Source organism: Leptonychotes weddellii, chromosome 3, assembly GCF_054177405.1.
Source record: "Leptonychotes weddellii isolate Sample4059 chromosome 3, ASM5417740v2, whole genome shotgun sequence".
Lineage (NCBI taxonomy): Eukaryota > Metazoa > Chordata > Mammalia > Carnivora > Phocidae > Leptonychotes > Leptonychotes weddellii.
This window is the reverse complement of record NC_138371.1, coordinates 118,160,018-118,183,339: the sequence shown is the minus strand read 5'-3', so window position 1 is coordinate 118,183,339 and position 23,322 is coordinate 118,160,018. Positions and strand designations below refer to the sequence as shown.

The 23,322-nt window shown below is 39.2% G+C and overlaps 1 protein-coding gene across 1 annotated transcript in view; it reads left to right on the top strand.

Annotated features, from left to right (window-relative positions):
* The window catches only part of LHFPL6 (LHFPL tetraspan subfamily member 6), a 222,554-nt gene that overhangs the window by 98,737 nt on the left and 100,495 nt on the right, over positions 1-23,322 (top strand). The gene's annotated exons all lie outside the window — the stretch shown is intronic.

Below are 23,322 nucleotides of genomic sequence, written 5' to 3'. Positions count from 1 at the left end.
TGGAGGACTATTTCCTTAAGATATTTTCCCAGAAGTACTTCCTAGCCATTTCAAGTCTCTTGATACAAATTGCCAAATGGCATTCTAGAATATTGGAAACAATGTAGCTGACCAATAGTAGGGGTATGGTTGTATAAATTATGGCATTTTCACATGACAGAATATTATGCAGCTATTAGGATTGTTTTAGAAGAATGGGGACATTGCTCATGCTATGAAGATTTGCCTCATTTAGAGAAAAAGGATAGATAGATAGATAGATAGATAGATAGATAGATAGATAGATAGATACAGAAAAAGACATAAAGGAAATGTAATATCTCAACAGTGAATGCCTTTGGTTATAAAATTGTGAATAACTTTTATTTTCTCCTTTATTATTTTAATGCATTCCAGCGTTTCTATAAAAAGCATGTATTGCTTTTATAATCAGGAAATTGCTTTCTCAAAGCGTTAAACTAAATGTATCATGGTGTTAAGGTTCTACCATTCCTATGAATCCTTTGACTCTTTTAAAGCTCTTGAGCAAAAATAACACTACCAGTTTCACTAAGAAAATGAAACTTCAATTCTTCCAGCTGTTCAGTTCATACACTCTAGTATTTTGATTTTTAGAGCAGTTAAGCAATGAAGTTACAGAGGTAGTCGACAGTTGCTACTTCACCTATTAAGACGTTTTCCTAAATTCAACTCTTTAAATGGTGGACTCCAAGCTGCATAGACACTGTGGTCATGCATTCACCCATTCATGTATTCATTCCAAATTGTTTACTTTGAGTACTTACAGTGCTTAGGACTGTACTCGGGACTAGGAAATAGAAAGAGGAATGAATATTCCTGCCCTCTAGAAAGTCACAGCTAAATGTCCTTCAACAGGCACTTGACTCATGCCAAAATTTTAAGAAAGCTATCAAGAGTAATGTGAATTTCTGCCTTGTGCTACTTAAACATTTTTAATATTATGTCTCTTGATTTCTTTGACAACTTACCTGTGCGATAGTTGTTACTTGGCAACTGTCCATGTCATTAGATACATGTAGCTCTTTATATTTAAATTGATTACAATTAAATAAAATTTTAAATTCAGTTTCTTTGTCACCCTAGCCACATTTCAAGTACATATTGGGTATATGTGGCTGGTGGCTACTACATTGGACAGTGCGGGGAGTGTTTCCATTATAGCAGAAAGTTGTACTGGATGGCCCTGTTCTAGAAGGAAGTATATCACTCTCCTTTCCCACCACCCCCACTCCACAGCCTCAGCAAGTCCTTCTTATGCTTTCATCTTTCATTATAGCCCCCTACGAGGACTCCAAGGATTTCCCTCACAAGCCATCCTGCCCATCCTCATCAGACAGATAATCCTTAAAGGGCGTGATGAACTGTGGCTCCCAAATTAAAAAAAAAAAAAAAAAGTTGCCTTCTCTCTAGACTTCCAAATAAATTCCAGACTCTTCAGGCAAGTCTCCTATAACCCATCCTCCATCTCCCTCCATGGCCATATCTGTGACTTCATCTAGTGGCCACCATTCCCCATCTCCCAAGCTCCCTCTGCTCTCACCTGCCTCTGACTTACCCGTCATGCTAACCCAGCTGTTAGAAATGTCATTTTCCCTCATTGTCCAGACTAGGAATCACTTCAAATGCCACCTCCGCCATGAGTCTTTCTTTAATCCCCATTCAGAAGTCAGCCCTTCCCCCTTCTTGCTTATGGCTCGGAATCTGTCCCGCCTACATAACATTATTGCATAACAGATTGTATCATATGTCTTGCTCATTCCCTTTTTCCTCGTCTAGACTGTAAAGTCTCAGAGTGGTTTAAGTGTACCATGGTATGACTCACAGATTTTTGTTGACTAAATTCAGAGGCACACAGCAGTCACTATATTTTAATTGCAACGTTCAAGTGTGTTAAATACCCGTGTGACCCTCATTCCAGTGAAGTTTGCGTTGATTGTCTGTTTTAGAGAGCTAATATTTTGCTCACATGCCTGATGTAATTGGAAGTACTGGGATTTAACACCGATCTTTTTGTAGGACTTCCAGGAACATCAGAGTTCATTAAACACGGAGGAGAATTACATTAACAATAGAAAAATTTCTAAAGCCAAATAAATAGGAATGAGTAAAGAAAAGCTTTATCTTTAGCAGCTGTACTCTTCAACCTTACTTTCCAAATAAATGAATAATTAAAGACTTCTTGAGGCTTTGTAGTGTTATCGTTTTAATTGTTGCTGTTATCAGTTCACATATCATAGTTGCGGTTTTGTGGCAGATACTTGGTTTTACAGCTAATCACATGGCCACAGATGTGGCTATAATTCCAGCATTAGCGACTATCTGCTTCCCTAACCACTCCAGCAGAGCTGCATTCATTGCATCCAGCATCAGGTTTTTCCAGCGTGGAGATGGAGTTAACACAGAGATAGACACACCTGAGAAACACCCTCCCACTGGCCAAACCAGGACACTCTCTCCTTCGGGCATCCTGTTAAGGCTTATCCATCCATGCACCCATTTAGAAACTATGATTTTGTCCACCCTGCTTTGTTCCCTAGCTGGCTTTTTAAGTACCTATTCCCTTCCAGCTTTGTACTTCTATTGGCTCTGTTCTCTCTATTCAGGGCATAAAAAATACCGAAACAATTCCTGCGTCTTTTGGGATCAGTGAATAGGAAGGAGAGAGGTAGAAGAAGAGGCTGAGTCCCCCATAGAATCCTCTTTATCCCATTATTTTATCTGTTTTTTGTTGTTGTTGTTAGCTATTGCTCTTTTATTTGTTGTCTCCAGCTTTCCAACTTCTGGTACAGAAATAGCAGTTTTTATTTTATATTTAAATTGATGCTTGCTTTTTAATTTCATGTTTTATTTATGTGGACTGATTTTTGTTGTTTGTTTGTTTTGTGAATCTCTAAATAGAAGTTTATTTATTTTTTATTTATTATGTTCAGTTAGCCAATGTATAGTACATCATTGGTTTTTGATGTAGTGTTCAGTGAATCATTAGTTAACATATAACACCCAGTGCTCATCACAACACATATCAGTAGAAGTTTATACTTTCCAGCTCTCCCAAGGTTGCACGGAAAATTGTAATCATTCTTTCAAAAAACCACAGAATTCTCCATTCCTTTAGTATATTTTATTTTTATTTATTTATTTTTCTTATTTAAAAATTTTTAAAATTTTTTTTAATTTTTATTTTTTTTTAAAGATTTATTTATTTATTTTAGATGGGGGAGGAAAGGGAGAGTGAGAATCTCAGGCAGACTCCCCACTGACCATGGAGCTTGACTGGAGGCTCAATCTCACAACCCCGAGATCATGACTTGAGCCGAAATTAAGAGTCAGATGCTCAACCGACTGAGCCACCCAGGCACCCCCTTTAATATATCTTTTAAATACATAGTATGAAAAGTCATGGGATAATATTATTATATATCTATTTTAAGATTCATAGGGAGCTAATAGATCATCAAGTTTAACCCTTTTGAAGAAACATTGGCTTAGGGAACTGAAGTACCTTGTCTAGCACGCACTCCTGCTCAGGGGCGGCACTGAGACTAGAACGCAAGTGCCCTGACTTTCAGGTTAGTGCTCCATCGTAGAGATTCTTTGGCTCTAGAAATAGAAGAAACTATCAGCTTTGCAAAGCAATTCTTCACAGTTGTATAGCAGTATCCTAGACCTCCCAGTCATTAGTGTTCAGGTCTTAATGCCATTGTTCAGTGACTTCTGCACACCACTTATGATGTGGGCGTCAACCACAACCACTTGAAGAGATGCCACAAAGTCTTCCACAGCAAAGAACAGATCAGGACTTCACAAACTTGCTGGCAGATCTGTTTCTGTAAGAAACAACAAAGAGGGGTCTTTATATGGTCCTGTGCAGATCACTCATGAGCGATGGGGCAAAAGGAAAGTAAACTCAAGAGATCAAGGAAGGTATAGGAGCAACATAAAGTGAACAGGTTTCCATTAAGGAGGTGTTTGCCTACAACTTCCGTGTTCATGATGAAGGACATAGAATCTGAAATGATCCACAAAGTCACATGTGTAGAGTCCAAGTAGTATGTATTTGTGACAATGTACTTTTGAAACCTGTGCCATGATAAATATCGAGATTGTTTAAAAACTAATCAGCACCATTCATTGCATGGTCCCCGAACTGAGAGTGCTGTATTCGGTGGATGCTGCTCTTCAGGAAGTGGGGCCCAGGGCTTGGACCTGTGCTAACAGTCTAACAGGGTCATGTGTCAGCATAAAGTTCATTACAGTTAAGAATGTATTACATGATCTAACAAGACATAATTAGGCTGCATTTAGTAGTTAAGATTTCCTCCATATGGCTAGAGTGATAGAAGCAGGGTTTATCTAACCCAGAAAGTCTGCTTAGAAGTTTCATCTTTGTTGGGAGAGAAGAATGTGAACTGGTGGAGAGTGAGAGAGGGCATGGTGACAGTGTGAAGGGTGGGATTGGGACAAGGAACAAACTTCCGAGATAACAGGAAGAATCACCTCACTGGCCATCCATTACCTAGTCTCAGGGCTCCCATTAAAACTATCAGAGGCTGATTTTTTACTTGGATACTTTTATAATCCTCACTAAACTGGGTAAGATGTTTTAAAATTGCTTTTTTCCCCTGTTCCTCCCTGGGGTAAATAGCAAGAGCAATTGTATTTCTTTTAACGTTACCTAATATCTTGCCCACAAAGTAAGCTGCATGCACGTACATTGCAAACCCTCTCAGGTAATTCTGTGGACCATATATGTTACATTAATGTGGGAATTTGCTAACTATTGTCAAATGCTTTTAAAGCATAAAAGCCCCTTCCAAGCCCAATATGATGAATTCATGAAACACTTCAGTGAGGTGCGTAGGTGCTAAGCCTTAACATTGTTGTTGTCATTATCTTTCTTATTTCACAGCTGGACACACTAAAATCCAAGAAGGTTAAGTGCTTTACCCAAGGTCACTTAGGAAACCAGTGGTGCAGCCAAAGCAGGACAGGAGAGCTCCAGGCTGAAGCACAATCCTTTGTCTACTAAAAAATGGAGAGGTTGCTCTTTTTCTACTAAAAATCAAGCCCAAAAGGCACTATAACATTTTTGAGAATTGAAGAGCCTATTCCATCTCCCATCTGTTTCTTGAATAATGTCGGAGGGGTGCATAGTATCGCTCAAATGGATGGATGGTCCATTGGTCATTTTTAACACTTTTTGCAAGAAAGCTTTCCAGAATGACCCTTTCTGCGGTGTGATAGTTTCCAAAAGCTTCCAAGATTTTATGTTTCGTTTCTGAGAAACAGCTCTCATTTCACTGATCAGCGAGTTAAGGTAAATATGCATTCATTGAGTTGGGTGTTGACCCTTGTCTCGGCCATGGCTGCCTGTGAAGAGAGTAGCCTTTGTACTAAAGTCTCTTTTGTGTGCCAAGTAAGAACCATTGAATAAATTAACAAGAATACTCAAACAACGTTCGTATTTTTGTAAGCAAAGACACAATTTCAATTTTTTCTTTGGGACTACCCGCTTGTTCTAAATTATTGAGGCAGAGGAGCTACATTGTTTTCTCTTTTGAAATTTGACACCCTGGTATGTTAGCATTTCATTTTATTCTGTGCAAGGGGCTCAGAGTGACCCCTACATTTCAAGCTGGCGAGATTGCCTTTCCACTTGTAGTGACAGATTCAGATGTCCGTCCCCCTGACAAATCCATCTTTAGAGCAAGACACTCTGACCATAGTTGTCATGTTGGCAGCCAACCTCAGGGACCACTTGGGACAATGCTGCTTACACTCCTGGGTCTGTCCCCGAGGGTCCCCTGGGGTGGATTTGTATGTATACTATTCATTGATAAGTGATAGCACAAGGTTGTGATACATTAAAAAAATAATAATCTCTTTTGTTGGTCGCAAAAGCACTCATACAGCAACTGCATTCCTGCCTTTTTATAGAAACAAAAATGATGCCAAAACAAACAAGAATCCCCAACCAAAATGGAGACACAATCAATAGTACTTATTGAGCATTGCGCAGGAAACAATGAGAGATGCAAAGATATGGGACTTCTAGGTCCTTGTTCCCCTAGGGACTCCTCTTCAGTCTTCCACTGGATGCTTCCAGTCTCATTAGGAAAGAGAATGAGATCTGTAAATAGTTACACCTGCCATTGAGAAGACTGTGTGGAGAGGGTTTGGGGGTCAGCCAGTTTGGGTCCAACCCTTATGATACCACTGATCCAACAGACTTTGTGGTATCGAGCACATTACTTATCCCTGAGCCTTTGTCTTCTTGTCAGTAAAATGGGAATGATAATACTGGAGGGGTTGCTATACAGATTAGAAACATTGTAAGGTGCCTTACATAGCCCAGAACTCAGTAGAAGATCAGTAATGCCAACTGGTATTATTACTAACAGTAATAATGGCACAAACCAGTATATGCTAAGTGCCAAGTTGGTGATGTAAGTGTGAGTGCTGGAGGAGGTCAAAACAAATTGAATTTCTTTCACTACAATTTCTAAATTGTTAAAATTGGGCTCTTTAGCCATTTCCTTTAGTTCCAGTTCCCTGAAAATGTACTGATTTTCATATCTGCCTTGGTATTAGCTAGCTCTTCATCATTCACCGTGGTGGATGCCAAGGAACACATGCATACAGGAAGTTCCAAAGTAGAACATGGGGAAATCTTACGTTAGTCTATTTTCCAGTCCAGTCTTGCATTTACCAGAATTCTATCAGAAACCTAGTAAGCAACAAAGTGAGCTGTTTTAATCCTCTTTTCCCTATTTCTTTCCTATTGTCCACGGCACTGTTAATGTCTGCTGAAATGAATAAATAAGGACTATTGGGTAGAAGAAGAACAGATTTCCCTTGAATCATTTATAAATTAGATAATTAATTATAGAATACTTGAAATAACCCAACCCATTTCTCCGAATTGGACATGCACATAAGATTTTTAGAGAGTATTAAAATGCTTCCATGACATTGTTCAGTTACAAAGTAGTGGTGCTGATAATACAAACTATGAGATACACCCCAAATATTCCTTTTTGTGTTTTGTATGCAACACTGTTTATCCTGCTGATTCATCTTCCTATATATTTTGCTTAATCTGCTATTAAATGTAGTTGGTATTCCCCGAGCAGTAACTGACTAATGAGGGGAGAGTGACCCTGAAGGATAGGAGGTATCAGTAGAAACCTTTCTGGGATTGAAAATCTGCCATGGAAAATCCACAGGCTTATAAGAGGATAATTGTGAATTGACTCTAGACGAAAACTGCCATGTTTGGTCATTTGTCTTCATCAGTGTAAATATCAGCAAGTTTTCTCTTGCTATGCAAGGAAGGAGGGGGGAGGAAGCCCATCAGTCATTCTGAAGGGTAGGGCGAATGTAGGCCGTCACGTATACAAATCTCAAGAGAACTCGCCTCCCACACACACAGGCCTTCACCCCCACCAAAGTGAGAACTTCTGCATATAATAAAAGATAATTTTGAGAGTAGTCTATTGCAAACACGGGTGAGGTGAAGGCTGGTATTTAGAACCCTCATAACTGACTATAGCCTCTTTCTAGGATGCTTTGTTTTTTTAGAGGAAATTCACATTAATGGGGAAAAAAAAACCCAAAAGGAAAATAAATCATCTCGGTACATGAAAAGAAGGTGGGAAAGAACATAAGGAAAGGGAGAAGAAAGGAGAAGGGCTGCTGGTTTTCTGTCAGTGGCTGCCTTCCCCCAGAAGATCCACCCTGTTTATAATTCAGGATCATGTGTTCATTGAAGAGATGACTTGTCTGACCAGCCAGGGTTTCTTCTCATTAAAATTTCTAACAACGACAGCAAACCAAAGTGAAATTTAGAAAACTATTTGTGGAAAATAGAACTGAAAAGTACCTGTGTAATTGTGCTCCTCCAAGTGAATCTTCTCAAACTGGGAACAATAATTTATTACTCAACTGAGAAGATAACTAATAATGCTTGTGGCTGTGGTCAGTAATGTTCTCTTCCTTATGGTATGCCAGATTTTAAACTACCTTAAACATCTAAAGTCTCTTATAAATGTGAAAAGGCAAATTTCAATGAGTGTCAAGCCACTTTTTTCCATGGCAGGAATAGGGTGATGGATACTCACAAGAAGTGATGGTTGAATATCTTAGCCCCTTTCTGCTTTTTAGTCAATAAGTTGTATATATTGGTATCTCCGTCTTTTTCCTCTCTGCATTGATTATTTTGGTGCTATTGTAAAATCCTAAATTGGGTCTACTTGGATTCTGAAGCCAACGAAGAAAACGGCATCACTATTTCCTCTAAAAAAATTAAAAGGAAATACAATCTATTCCAATAAACTGTGTGTTTCATGACATCATAAAATGCTTTTGCCTGAGGCAGAATTGGATGAAAAGCAACAAGATGTGATTTTGTTAAAAAATTGTGACCAGGCAGGGGCACCTGAGTGGCTCAGTTGTTAAGTGTCTGCCTTCGGCTCAGGTCACGATCCCGGAGTTCTGGGATCGAGCCCCGCATCGGGCTCCCTGCTCAGCCGGAAGCCTGCTTCTCCCCACTGCTTGTGTTCCCTCTCTCGCTACGTCTCTCTCTGTCAAATAAATAAATAAAATCTTAAAAAAAAAAAATTGTGACCAGGCAGATAGGGGTTTGGGATAATGTAGACCTATTTTTGTGTGTGTGTGTGTGTGTGTATGTGACAGTTTTGTATTAGACTTGAGTGAGCGACAAAGAAAAGTTCTGTTTTCTGGTTGAGTTTCAGAGTCACAATACTGGTGCGTTTTCTTAAGCCCTTGCCCCAGACACAACCCATAGAAAGAAACAGATAAGGAGGGAAGTGTATTTGATTGCTAGAGAGCTGGAACAGTGCAGAGATTATGCCATAAAAATACTCCCTCTTTTTAACATATGTTCAAATAAATCTCTTATGCAACATAAATAATATTTTTAAAGTCTTCAGATGTTTCTAGTGTAGTTTTAAGTTTCATTCAACATTTGGTTTATAAGTAATGTTTGTTTTTATTCTGAGTGTGATATATATTCATTAGAGAAGCTTTAGAAAATACAAAAAAGAAATGTTGTAACACCAAAATAACATTCATCAATAATCCAGTCCATCAGAGATAACTACTACTAGGATTGGAAAGATAAAATGTGGAAGCTCCCGTACTCATCCTCTACAATGTTCACCAGCTGACCCGCACCTGTCCCATTACATTGACTTTCCTTTTGCTGCAACAGATGAAGGGCAGCCCCTCCACTTGAGCGAGCCCTGTGTCTAATCCCTTCCCCTTCAGTCAGCTTTCATGCCTCCCTCCTTTAATGAAACCCTAAATTCCCTTCCAACTACTACTACTTCTTTAACTTTCATACAATTGAGTTTTCTATATTTGCTCTTCTTGCTTCCTTCTCTCCCATTCTTTCCTCATTCTGGTCCAAATGGATCTTATTGTATTAAAATTGCCATTATCCAGGTCCCCCATGACCTTAATGTTGCAAACCCAATGGTTAATTCTCTATTCTGTTTTATTGGACTTCTGTGCAGCATTTGGCACATAGTCTTTCAGGTCATCTTGCAAGATATCATCTCCCCCTAGTCTTTTTGATAACTTACTAGCTATTCTTCTTATCTTCTCTGCTCTACCTGTTCATTGGGACAGGATCAATTCTTCTCAAATATTCTTTATTTTCACTTACTTTTTATGTGATTCCATCCAGAACTATGCTTTTAACATCATTCATATACCAATAATTCCTGTTTTTCACCAGTCTTATCCTCTTCACTGAGCTTCAGATACCCAGCTGCCCACCACGCCCTTCATTTGGCATGTCCAACAAAACATGGCCAGAATGAACATTTCATTCTCTAGATCCACATTCTACCACCCTGAGATGTGTCTCTCTCTTAGTTAACCTCACAGTATGGCATCACCATCTAGCCATAGCTCTACATGTTTGGGGTCATGCTTGATGTCTCTTCCTCCCTCCAACTTCACCTCTACTCCATCAGCAAGTACTCAGATGATGTCATACCCCTGTTTAAAATTTTACAATGAATTCTCATTAATTAAAATAAAATGCAGACTCATCACCCTGGCCTTGCATGATCTCACCCTTGCCTACTCCTCTCAATGCATCCTATACCAGTCTCCCCACATTCTTGCTCCTTGTGTCCCAGCTCTAAAAAGCTCATTTCATGGAGGGGTCTTTGCCCTCATTATTACTTATTTCTCTTTATCCTTACATTTCCACATGCTGGTTTTCCTTACTATTTAAGTTCCATCCCAGATGTCTTTCCCCCAAGCATCAATCCCTAACTGCATAGTCTAAAGTAGCTTCAACCCTTGCACTTGACTTCCATTGCTATGCCTGTTATATTTTCTTCACAGCATTTACCTGCATCTGGAAAGATCTTGCTTTACCACTCAATACTCAAGGAATAGAAGAGTGCTTGGTATGAAATAGGTGCTTAATAAATATGGGCTGGATGATTATTGAACAAATATTTTGAAGTATTTTCCTTTAGTCCATTTTTACTATGAGTGAAAATACTATTTTTAACTATATCCTATATAGTTTTTCATTGCCTGTCCAATTGCCATCATAAAATTATCCTTTCCCTGTGTTATTAGACATTTTTTACAAGTATGTTTTTATTATAAAACTAATACAAGTTAGGTAAACTTAAAAATATATAAATAAAGTTAAATAAAAAGGAAAACTGACCCACAATACTCATTAATACATATGCATTCACATATGGACTTATAAATATTTAATATATTAAATTAAATTATTCATGCTAATAAATACAATATTTATTTTTTATTTTTACTTAAAAAAATTTTTTTTCATTATATTCAGTTAGCCAGCATATAGTACATCATTAGTTTTTGATGTAGTGTTCAATGATTCATTAGTTGCATATAACACCCAGTGCTCATCACAACATGTGCCCTCCTTAATACAATATTTAAAAGCTAAATAGTGGTTTGTCTGTATGACTATGACATATTCATTAGTGTATGGTAATTCCAGGTTTTTGATACTAAGAAAACAATGCAATATGTACCTTTTTTTAAGTTTATCTATTTTTTTTTTCATAATCTCTACACCCAACATGGGGCTCAGACTCACAACCCCAAAATCAAGAGTCTCATGCTCTTTTGACTGAGCCAGCCAGGTGCCCCAATATGTACCTGTTTTTTAACCTTTAAAAATAATTTTTAATTCTGTGATTCTAAGATTTGTTCTTTTAATAATATTGGTAAGAGATAAGCTTATAGTATTGTTGAGTTTACCCCTTCTATTAATCATAATATAATGATATCCTAGTTGCCTGATTCTGCTTTGATTTACCATGTCCAAGCCTATCTTTCCACTGGAATTTTTCTTGAGTGAAAAAGGGTAACCTCTTAAACCCAAGGAGTGTCTGTGAATGGGAAGGACTTGAATAGCCCCCACAAAGATAGTCCTATTGTGGCATTTTCTCTAAGATCTATTCAACAAGCTATCAAGACATTTCGGGGAAGCCAATGCAGGGCTCGATATTAGGACCCTGGGATCATGACCTGAGCCAAAGACAGGAAAGCAGACACTTAACCTACTGAGTCACCCAGGCGCCCGGTATTCCTCCTTCTTAACAATGCCAGAAAGGACCCTTAATATTGGGACAACAGTGGACAAATGACAAGGCCAGTTGAGAAGAATTATAGTAAATAAATGCTGTGCATGAATTTTATATATATCTAATATATATATTATAAATATATATATAATAAAATTCAGATGCAACTATCATATGTTTTGGGGAGTAAGTACTTTCACTTAAATATACATAAAAACCTTTATCCAAGAGGTTAACATGATGTATCTCATAGTCTAGGTCTAATTTCAGATTTTTTTCTTCTTGTATTTTTCTGATATTCTTTTCTTTCTTGAGACAAGAACTTTTTTTTTTAAAGATTATTTATTTATTTATTTATTTGAGAGAGAGAGAATGAGAGACAGAGAGCACGAGAGGGAGGAGGATCAGAGGGAGAAAGAAGCAGACCCCCCGCTGAGCAGGGAGCCCGATGTGGGACTCGATCCTGGGGCTCCAGGATCATGACCTGAGCTGAAGGCAGTCGCTTAACCAACTGAGCCACCCAGGCGCCAGAGACAAGACCTTCTTTAAATTGGCGCCTTTGACGGGGCACCTGGGCAGCTTAGTCAGTTAAGTGTCTGACTCTTGATTTCAGCTCCAGTCATGACCTCAGGGTCCTGAGATTGAGCCCCAGGCATGGGCTCCCCACTTTGCAGGGAGTCTGCTTCTCTCCCTCTTCCTCTCTCTCTGCTCCTCCCCCAACTTACACACATACTCTCTCTCTCAAAAATTAAATAAATAAAATCTTTTAAAAAATAAAAATAAATTGACACCTTTGAAAGAATCTGTGCAAAATATTAATGAGGGTTTTCTATGCTTGTGGAATTATGGGAGGAGTTTCCCTTCTTTTTATTTATCTGTATTTCCTAGTTTTTCAAACTAACTTGTTTGCAGAGTTTCCAATAACATGGGAAAATGCTAATTTTATACCATAGGTTAAAAAGAAATCAGGCTATTGTAAGAAACAGTGTATACATGTGCTGGGATCCATGTTAATGGGGCTTTGGCTCTTTAGTAGTCTGCCTTGTCCTGGCACTTATGTGTCAAGTGAGGTCAAGTCAGTCACAAGGGACTGTCAATGTCAATCTGCCCTTAAAATATGTTTTCTGACCCCACTACACACGGTGCTGATTATTGTTGATGGCATTTCTGTTGTATATTCCTATTTTATCCTTTCTTTTTATCTGTCCCTGTTTTTCTTTCTTTTTTTTTAATTTAAATTCAATTAGCCAACATATAGTACATCATTAGTTTCTGGTGTAGTGTTCAGTGATTCATTAGTTGCATATAACACCCAGTGCTCATCACATCACATGCCCTCCTTAATGCCCATCACCCAGTTACCACAACCCCCCACCCTCCTCCCTTCCCACAACCCTCAGTTTGTTTCCTGGAGTCAAGAGTCTCTCACTATTGGTCTCCCTCTCTGATTTCTTCCCATTCAGTTTTCCTTCCCTTCCCCTATGATCCTCTGTGCTGTTTCTTATATTCCACATATGAGTGAAACCATATGATAATTGTCTTTCTCTGCTTGACTTATTTCACTTAGCATAATACCCTCCAGGGTCCCTGTTTTTCTATTCCAAATTGTTATCACACAGTAGCTTCACAGTGACCCCAACACAACTCTGGAAAGCTGTGCAGTCCCTGCCTTACATTATGGCTGACTGAACTCCTCTGGGGAAGGGATCAGAGACCTCTTCTATGAATTTAGATAAAGTTCTTCCCAGTCTACTTCTGCCTAGTTTCCCCAGTACTCAGAAGATGTTTTCAGGATTATTTCCTCTCTCTCTCACTCCAAAAAGACATTTGTGTGGAATTGCTATTCTCTGTTCGTGACCACTATGGGTAGGTTTTAACTAGGTAGTTGAACTAGATTTTTTAAAAGACCAAATAGTCACACAAAGTACATTTAATGTGTTATTAGTATGCAAGTAATGTAGTGACGCTTATGCATTCATAGGTCCAGTCTGGAGTTCGTTCAACTGTTATTTTATTAATTATTGTATTTCCAGCATTTAGCACAGTGCCTGGCACCCCACAGAGGCTCAAAGAATGTGTATAGTTTAGTTCTGGTTACCTAAAGGAAAAATCCAATAACTATCCAAGTGACTCCACAAAACCTTCTGTGGATATCCTAAATTCCGTTTAGGTACCACTTCTCGTAACTTCCATTAATCACGGGGTTGAGCATGCCCACTCCTTGACGGGAGGGATATTCACTTCTTAGAAGCCCCCTCCACTTCCTCCTTAGGATGGTGCTGCATACATAGTAAGTGCTCAGTAAACACTGGTCCATCTTTAGTTTGGTTTTGAAAATGGGAAGACTGTCCTCATTTTGGAACTTTTTTTCGTTTAATTCCTATCAAAACTAGACATTGTTTTCCAGGTCAATGCTGTTAAATTGGCATTGATTGGCTTGTATCTTCATAATTTCATCAGTTTTTTTTAGGTAAGTTTATCCATGACTAACTTTTAAGGAAATCAATATATAGATGATTCACACTTGGTAAGACCATCATTATTAGCTACCTTTTGTCTCCATGACACCCTACTAGGGTGCTTCTCATAAACCATAAGAAGAGCTAGAACTAGAACCAAAAAATCATCTGGTCTTTCTTTTCCTCTTAAAAGTGCAACTTCCTTTTCATTTAACCAGGCAAGCAAAAGACCGCATGTTTCATCTAGGGATGAACGCTTGTGTGCTCTAAAAGTGCTCTCTGGTTCAAATACAGAATACTCTTTCCTTCTGGACAGTGTCCTAAGGTCTGGGGAATTCGGTAGCAGGGTCATGTTCCTCTTCACAAATCCTCCTTGGTACAGAGATTTGTAGGCCCAGTTCTACTGCTAACAGTATTATTCCATAGTTCCCATGGTAGATTTAAAACAATTTTTAAAATACTTATGAATAAGTCCCGTCCTATGAAATCTACTTCATATGCTTCTGCATATGAAGTACTATCATAAATAAGCAATGTAGTGCTGACTATATACAACAGCGGTTAGGGAAAGGGGAGAACCCACCCAAGATAGAATCACTGGAACAGGCTTTGGAGTCATGGGGATAGCAGGTGGGGAGGGATGGTTTGGGCATGAAGTACATCATCAGCTTAGAAGCAGGGGCTGGGTCAGGGGCAGCTGCTGAGGGTGAGGTCAGGGGGAAATGAGGACATGGTTGGGTTGGCTGGACAGTGAGAAGGCCAGGTTTTGAAAGCATGGTATGCTTGCTGGGCAGCAAAGGGAAATGAGATTGAGTTTTTAAAGTGCCAAAACCTCTCTTTAACTACCCATGTTTGATGTGTTTGATATTTACAAATATTGTCAACAGCTAATCCAACATTGCCTTTATGTAACTGCAAAGACAATACAGAACACCCTCTTTGGCACTGGGGCAATGGGCCTCATATTTAATGAGACTCAAAGACTGTGTATTTTGGGGTGCCTGGTTGGCTCAGTCATCTGAGCATCTGCCTTCGGCTCAGGTCATGGTCCCAGGGTCCTGGGATCAAGCCCCGCATTGGGCTCCCTGCTCCACGGGAAGCCTGCTTCTCGAACCCCTCCCACTCCCTCTGCTTGTGTTCCCTCTCTCACTGTGTCTCTCTCTGTCAAATAAATAAATAAAATCTTTAAAAAAAAAAAAAGACTGTGTATTTCATTAAACTGAGACACTGCCTTTAAACTTAAGAGTCTTTGTTTGCCATCATCTTGAAGGGAAGAGGTTCCTCCCAGGTTCTGGAATATTGAGCACATATATGGTTTACAAATTCTGCAGACCTGCAGTAATTTTTTCTTTTTTTTTTTTACCAGGCTTATGTTCTTAGCGATGCTACAGTTGATATAAATTATATTGGAGGCTGGAGGAAATGCATTAAGAATGCGCTTTGACCTCAATTAGGTTTTTATTAAAATTTTTACTTACCTTCACCAGAAGTCCAGAGTCCTTAGGCTCAGCTACTTTGCCAAATTCTTGCTAAATCTTTAGTAGGAATTTAGAAGTCATGCCAAGGACCAAACAACTCTTTAGCACATGGTATCTTATTTTAGTTGCAAGCTTTTATTCAAATTGTAACAATCTAATTGAATTTAAAAGAGAACTTATTTTTTATTTTGTAATTCAAATTTTTATTTCTATTTTAATTAATGCATATTTAAATAAAAGTAGATGTTCTCCTACAGACGAAAAAAATAAAAGAGAATATATGCTCCATTAGGTTAAATACACTATCGATCATGTATTTTTGTCATAATTCATTAATAGAAATAGTAAATTATCAGTTTTTGGAAAAAGGTAATTAATTTTTTTTTCCATTTGGATGAAATTTTAAAAGTTACTAGTAATCTATAGTCAGGACACAGACATAAGTACACACCATTCCCGGCCTGATTTTTCATTTCTTGCACTGTGGAACTCTGTCCTGTGAGATAGTTGCTCCCCTGGGGGGTGATGCAGATTCAGCCCTTCACTCCTGGTGACCATGCCACGTGTTGTGTGTGTGCTCCCTACATGGTGTGGGAGGGATCATCTGACTTCCTTACTGGGACTGGTCACTGGTGATGCTTCCTTTATGCTTTGATCATGGTAACCTATTGCGGCTACTCTATGTGGGGGCCGCTCTGTGATGCTGACTGTCCCCTCCCAGCTGTGGTCTCATCCAGAGCACAGGGACCCATCATGGTGCCATCCAGAAGGTGGGTGCTCTTCTTGTGTGTCACTGTATACAGTGTCTGTGGTATTCAGGGGCCACCTGGCCTCATCTGTCAGAGGATGGGCGGCCACTGCGGTCGTCTCGCAATTTTGGTGGGCACTTTAAACCACTCTGTTCCGACATGAGTGTCTGCATTAAAAACAACAAGAGAAAAGGTATTTCTCATTTCTTCATGGTTTTATTTTTTAAAAAAAGGATCAACTAATCAAATTGAAAGGAGTGATCCTCAACTTTGTTACTATCATGAAAAGTTATTAAGTACATCTGATCTTATTTCCCTTTTTTTTTTAACACTGAGATTGATTCTCCATCACATTTAGGATCAAGTCCATGCTCTTACACATGGTGAGCAAGGCCTTCATGGTCAGGCACCTACCTACATTTCCATCTTCCCCCCAAATCTCTCAGTCGCTCCATGTCCCTGCACACTGCCCCGCTTGCATCTCACAGATGGTTCCTCCTGCCTGATGTGCCACCCCTGCCCACACCACCTCTCCCCATCTGCCTGCTTTATGATTCTCCAAGGGTGGTCCTGGGACCACTTGAATCAAGATCAGATGGGAGGCTTATTAAAAACACAGATTTCTGGGTCACATCTGGGACATATTTTATAGGGTTCTCTGGCGGAACAGAGTTGGACTCTATTTTTAACTGGCTCAATGTAAAATGTGAGAACCACGGATCTACGAAATAAATTCCTTCTTTGAAGAATCAGTTGCACTGTTGTCCATTTAGGAGGCCCTTCCTTCATTGTCAGGATCTCTCCTCCCTGTACCCATGTGAACACGGTCTCTCCTGTCCACCCGCTCCCTTAGCATCCTGTGGCGTGAGACACGTTACTGTCTGTGGCATCTGGCTGTCCTGCCACAGTCAGCGAGCTCCTTGTGGGCTGGGACATCGTCTGAGAGCTCCCTTTGTCCAATACTTAGCACAAGGGGTTGTGCAAAGCACAGCTGACTACGTGCTTATTTATTTGTTCATTGCCAACTCAAGATTCGTGTGCTATGGCATTATATTAACCTAACAGTATTCTTTAAATTAAAGTCACACTGACTTCTTAATTAGACTCTAGAAGGGTAAGAAAGAAGGTAAAGAAGTATTATTTTCTCCTTTTTCAAGAGAGATTCTGTTTAAACAAGTGAAGGAAAAATAATAATACTATATTTTAAATTACAAAGTAAAAACCAAGTACGAATGAAAATAAAAAGTTGTTGGGGCGTCTGCCTTCGGCTCAGGTCATGATCCCGGGGTCCTGGGATCGAGCCCCGCATCGGGCTCCCTGCTCCGCGGGAAGCCTGCTTCTCCCTCTCTCACTTCCCCTGCTTGTGTTCCCTCTCTCACTGTGTCTCTCTCTGTCAAATAAATAAAATTAAAAAAAAAAAAAGAAAATAAAAAGTTGTTACCTATTTGTCTTGCTAAGTCTCTTCTTATGTGTAATTTGGCACATGGACTCAGATCTGGAAAAATGGAAAAATAAGGACCAGTGAAATTGTCTTCATGAAACTGAAAAATAATTTGCATTGTTATTTTAAACAAACCCATAAAATAGAAAAGCTGTATTATTACAACAAACAGACAATTTGTTCCTTTTCTTTCTAAAGTGATATTACTAAACCTTTTTTATTATATTTTCACAGAACACAGATACAGAATGTTTAATACAGGGTCATAAAAAGGCATACCTATAAAATATCTGTAAGCACAGGCTTTGCGGCAGAATTCTGGTGTTACAATCGCAGTTTTATTCAGGAAGATAAACCATCCAATATTGCCCTCGAATCAATGACTGTGTTTTCTATAGTTACCCTTTCTTCAAACTCTGTCCTCACATATTGAGGACATTTTGTGTAATTGGAAATTTTATGTAATATGGTCATCAAGTTCTGGGAAGTTTTTTTCCTCCCCATTTCTCTTTTTGTTTCTCTAGAGGGGCAGAGGAAGAAATGAATTGGATTTAACATGCTCCTTAGCCGTACGAAAAGAATCCAGAGAAATTCTGAAGTAGCACTGATGGATTTAGTCAACTTTCAAGCTGCTCTTTGCCCAGGCTCTAAGTTACACATCTAGTTACAAACTTGTCTCTGTGAGAATTTGTATTGGTAAAGGAACTGGCCTGGGAGTGACCTGTTGATGTTTACATCCTCATGGAAATACCATCCCCATTTGGAACTGTCTTCTTGATTCAGGTTAATGCCTGAACTTGGACATCTCAACCATCCCAAGTATTCTTTTTGTAGAACACTAGCACTTGTGAATGATTTCGAGTTCTGATATAATGTCAGTGGTATTTACTCTGTAACTGGATATAGTATCTGGCTCTCATAAATTCTAAATAATACAATTATTCTGTGTTTTACTTTCTACTCCTGTCCATTGAAAGGTTGTTTCATACTGAATATCAGTGTGTGACGGGTTCACATCAGTGACTCAAGGAGAACTTATATCAGTGAAAGGAGGGGAACTGTGGTCAATGTGCCTGAAAGAAAGAGGATTTCAATGAGCTCCACTATGTCAAATCTTGTAGATTAACCTAATAAAAAAAGTGAAATTGGACACATTCATATTGAAAGAAATTAAATTAAGCTTGAATAGCATTGTAGGGAACAAAAGCAAGACATCCTTCACCTGAACTATCATTGGCTTTCTTTCCTTCACTCTAGAGTTTCTAAGGAACTCAGTGATTGCCTGCAAGTTTTATAATATATGTCTCAGCATGGAATGTTGGACAAATACATTTTGTGTTTAATTTGTGTGTGTATGTGTGGTGTGTGTGTGTGAGAGAGAGAGAGAAAGAGAGATAGAGAGAGAGATCTTGTATCTTTCTGACCTTATTCTGGAAGGGTTGGGCATTTCCCTGAGGCCTTAAGGCACACGTGTTTGAAGGGGCAGATGAAGTGGCATCAAGGCCCAGGTGCTGTGTCTATGGAGAGGACCCCAGCCATCTTTAGAACTCTAGTTTGAAAGGAGAGCTTGATGAAACCCTCCATTTCCTACTGAGCATCCCCGAGCTCTGCCCCCTGCCCACATATCTGCATTCCGGATGGTGTGAGGGTTCCACTGCGCTCTGTTACGTGGAGATACCCATCCCAGCTTTGCTTCAGCTCTCCCCTCAGCTCTGGAATCACCACTCCAACAATGCAGAGTTATTACTAGAGCGCTAATACCTTCAAGGAATTTTAGCTACAGTTGCAGAAAGAGCTGTACCAGTGCACAGATTACTGTTAATAAAGAAGGGGGGAAAACTTTCAGGTTCATTAAAAGAAAATAAAGTGTTCCCGCTCTCACTGCTGAGCCTTGACATATTCCCCAGGAAATAAAAGAAACGGAAGCTGTGCTTTGTTTATCAGACTTTAAAGTATGAGTCCTGCAACAATGAAGATACCAGGAGAATGACAGGTGGGTGGCCCCACCCCTACTGTGGGGAAGAGCTTTTGGAAAGCCAGTGGAAGAGGAGGTGGTGAGGGTGTTAGTAACGAAGAAGGGGAAGGCATGTTAAATTGGATTAAACTAATCAGTGATTTGAGTTACTGTCTGACTCTTTTCTCCTGTGCAAATGACTGAAGAGTACATATCTGGGCAAGATACATGGAACTGCAGGGATCAGGCATGTTTATAAACTATGAAAAGTCTAGGGTTAGCAAGATGAGGTGAAAGGAAAACGAATTGAGAGCCAGAAGGCCTGGAAGTCCCAGGTTCAGTCTCAGCTCTGTCACCAAGCTGCTGTTTGGTTTTGGGAATACCACCTCACCTGTCTGGAGTGTTTATTCCTTTCCTATGATACCAGGTCAGAGGATAAATGCATCCCAAGTATTCCATCCACATCGTTGTTCTGGAGAGGATAGAATCGTTTGGTGGTGAGTTGCTCAAAATTTAAAATAAGTCCCTTTTTTATTGAAAATAACTTTGGATGTTGCTAGGATGACAATGAAAGAGAATGATAATCATGTTTGTATTAATTGAAAGCTTTATGCTACAAGAGTAACTTCTAATGCCTAAAAAGCGAATCCTAGTCCCCTGGTTAATTTCTCTATAAGGTTGACCATGTGGTCCCCAGTGACGTATGTGATACATGTGACGTCATGCCTGCCTAATAACAATACGTAACAAAGTCAGCCAAAATCCAACCTAGTAGCAGATCAATATGCGCCCTTGATAAATGTATATATGGGGGGTCAGAGCTGAGGCTGGAAGGCAAGGAGGCTTGAGAGAGTCTTGGAGGCAGTGGGACCAATGTAGTCACCATTTTTATAGGACTTCCTGGATGGGCTGTGGTATGGATAAAGGGCCATTAAGGCATCATTGCTGTCTGCCATAGTACAGTGACAACTCTCTCCTCTCTGCACTCACTGGGTCTCACCTCATCATGGTATCTGAAGTCCTCTCGGGAATTCATTTATTAATGAACTTCTTCTAGGAGAAAATGTGGAAGGCCTGAAACAATGCAGTGACAGCAAGGATGGAGAGAATACATTTCAGTGTTTTCAAGGTAGAAGGGTGGAAATGATAGAAATTCATGCTTCCTTTACCTGAAATAGCCTTCTCTCCTCCTTCTGGCCAACATGTTCTCATCCTTCAGTCTTTCAAAATTCAGTGCAAGCACCATTTCCTCTAGAAAACTTTCTTACTGTGATTGGATGTTCTCCCATCATCCAGCTTCCTTTTTTCACGGACCTGAACTGTAGTTGTTGATTTCCTGGGTGTCCCTCTGACTGATTTCCAAGTCCTTCCAGGAAAAGGACTCTCTTATTTTACTTTGTAGCTCATGATGCCAAGAATAGAGCTTTACTAGTTGTGGTTGCACAATGACTGTTTACTGAGCAAATGTCTGAAGGCCTGAATTGGAGAGGGATGTTCAGGTTTCTGTTTTGGATCACTAATTGAAATTTTACTATCTCACTACCTTTACTCTTTTATGTAATTATTTATGACCTTTACTATTATTGTGTAATAGCATTTTACAAATTGAAAGGCGTTATCTAAAACCTGAGGAATTATTAAACTTATTTTGAAATCAGTATTTTCCACCCAGATTCTTTTTTAAATTAATGTTTAAGTTTAGAAAGTTGTTGGACTAATAATCAGACTCCTAATGCATGATTCGATAGGTTTAATTATTATTTATTATGAATTCTTTCATCCATTTGTCATAGAATATGAATTCATGGAAGTGTCCATTCCTCTGCTTAGTAAATTAGAAGCATGTGTGTGTAGCTGAAATGCAATTCATTAAATCCCAAAAGAAATTTTCATTTTGATTTATTGAGATTTTTTTAAAGTCTGCATTTGTTACTAAAAGAAATTTCCTTTTTGGTTTACTTCTTAGCACCCAATGTTTAATTATCCTATAGAAAAAGTGACACAAAATGGTGATTAAAAAGTTGACAGTGTGGAAAAAATAGGATATAAACTAAGAGTAAACTTCTAAATATTAAAATGCGATTGAAGCTCACCTTTCTCTAAATTTGAAAGGAACTTTCCTAACAAATTAGACATTTGAGATAGTTTTCCTTTTGCACTTCTTCAAACATACGCAGCACAAAATATTATACTTGAAATGGAGATGCAGAAATGGGAAATGGGTTCATCTTGCCCATTTAGTTTAACAAAACTCTGCCACAGGAATTTTCTGTTTTAGCTGGCCTCTTATGACTTTGATTATACATATATATATCTTAAAAGTAAGCAGAGAGGTGAGATGGTTACCTTGATTATTTAACCCCACATGCCATCTCACTTAGAGTTCTGGAGATAGCTATTCCATCTTGTAGGACTTTCTAAGATTCCTTCGACTTTTCCCCAAGGCATAGTGAATTGCTGGTGATCTGTGCTCCCGTAGCACTGGACATGGGTTTGCACTATAGTAGTGATGCCCTTGTGGTGGGATCATGAGTGTCTGTGTCTGCGACTCATCTGGTTGGAAGAGCCTTGTAGAAAGACACAATGCGAAGCCTGTCTATCTTTGGTTTCCCTAGAGCCTGGCACAGCAGATATTCAGCAAATGCTTTGTGAAATTATTCTTTGATTCTGCTTCACTATGGTGAGGAGATAGATTTAGCTCACTTGGTCATTGAAAATCACAAATGTCTACTACAGGTTTACTCCATTAGTCTATTTGGTCTTCCAAAGATAGGGCTTATTATATATTTTGATGACTTACTCCTGATTTATTTTCAATCCTGACCACTTACCCATTTATTTGCTCTCAAGGCTAGCAAGGAAGCATGGCCATTGTCGAAAGGATTTGAGGTATAGACAAACATCCTGGGAACTTTATATGTCCCACATTTTATATGAGTCAAATGCAGTGAACCATCAGCCACCTTGGAGGAGGAAAGAGCCAGAGGACCATGAACTGTGTTGATAAAGAGTGCAAGAAGGTGATGGCCAGTGGTTTACATATGATAAAGTGGGCCAGGACAGAGTTATGAACTGAATGACCGTGAGAATCTGAATCTCAGGAGTATTTTGAATGCTAAATGACTTCTTGGTCACTGGCAATGTAAAGTGTGTGTGTTGTAGAACGGAGGGTGTGAGAAAGAAAGAAAAAGAAGCTGTCGGGGAAGTCAGGAGATAAAAGGCAGAGTCTGGCTTGAAGTACTTTGAGTACAGCTCTCCCAGCAAGAGTTAACGAATGTCATGCTGCAATGACTGGTATCTTACAGTTGAAATCTTTATAAATATGATTTTACTCCTGGAATAGCCAGTGCTCTTCTAGGCTTTACACAGTGATGCTAGCCTGAGGCATACAAACTTAGTTAAAACATTTCTAGGACAGCAAACAGTGCTGAGGTGTTTACTTGAAGGGAATGATGAATTTTGAACTTATTATAGGTTCAAAATGTTTTTATTCTTACACTTTGGCATTTCCAACTGTACAAATTGAGAAAACAGAATGCTAGTCATAACATTAGCCTGGGTGGCTCAGTCAGTTAAGTGTCTGACTCTTGGTTTTGGCTCAG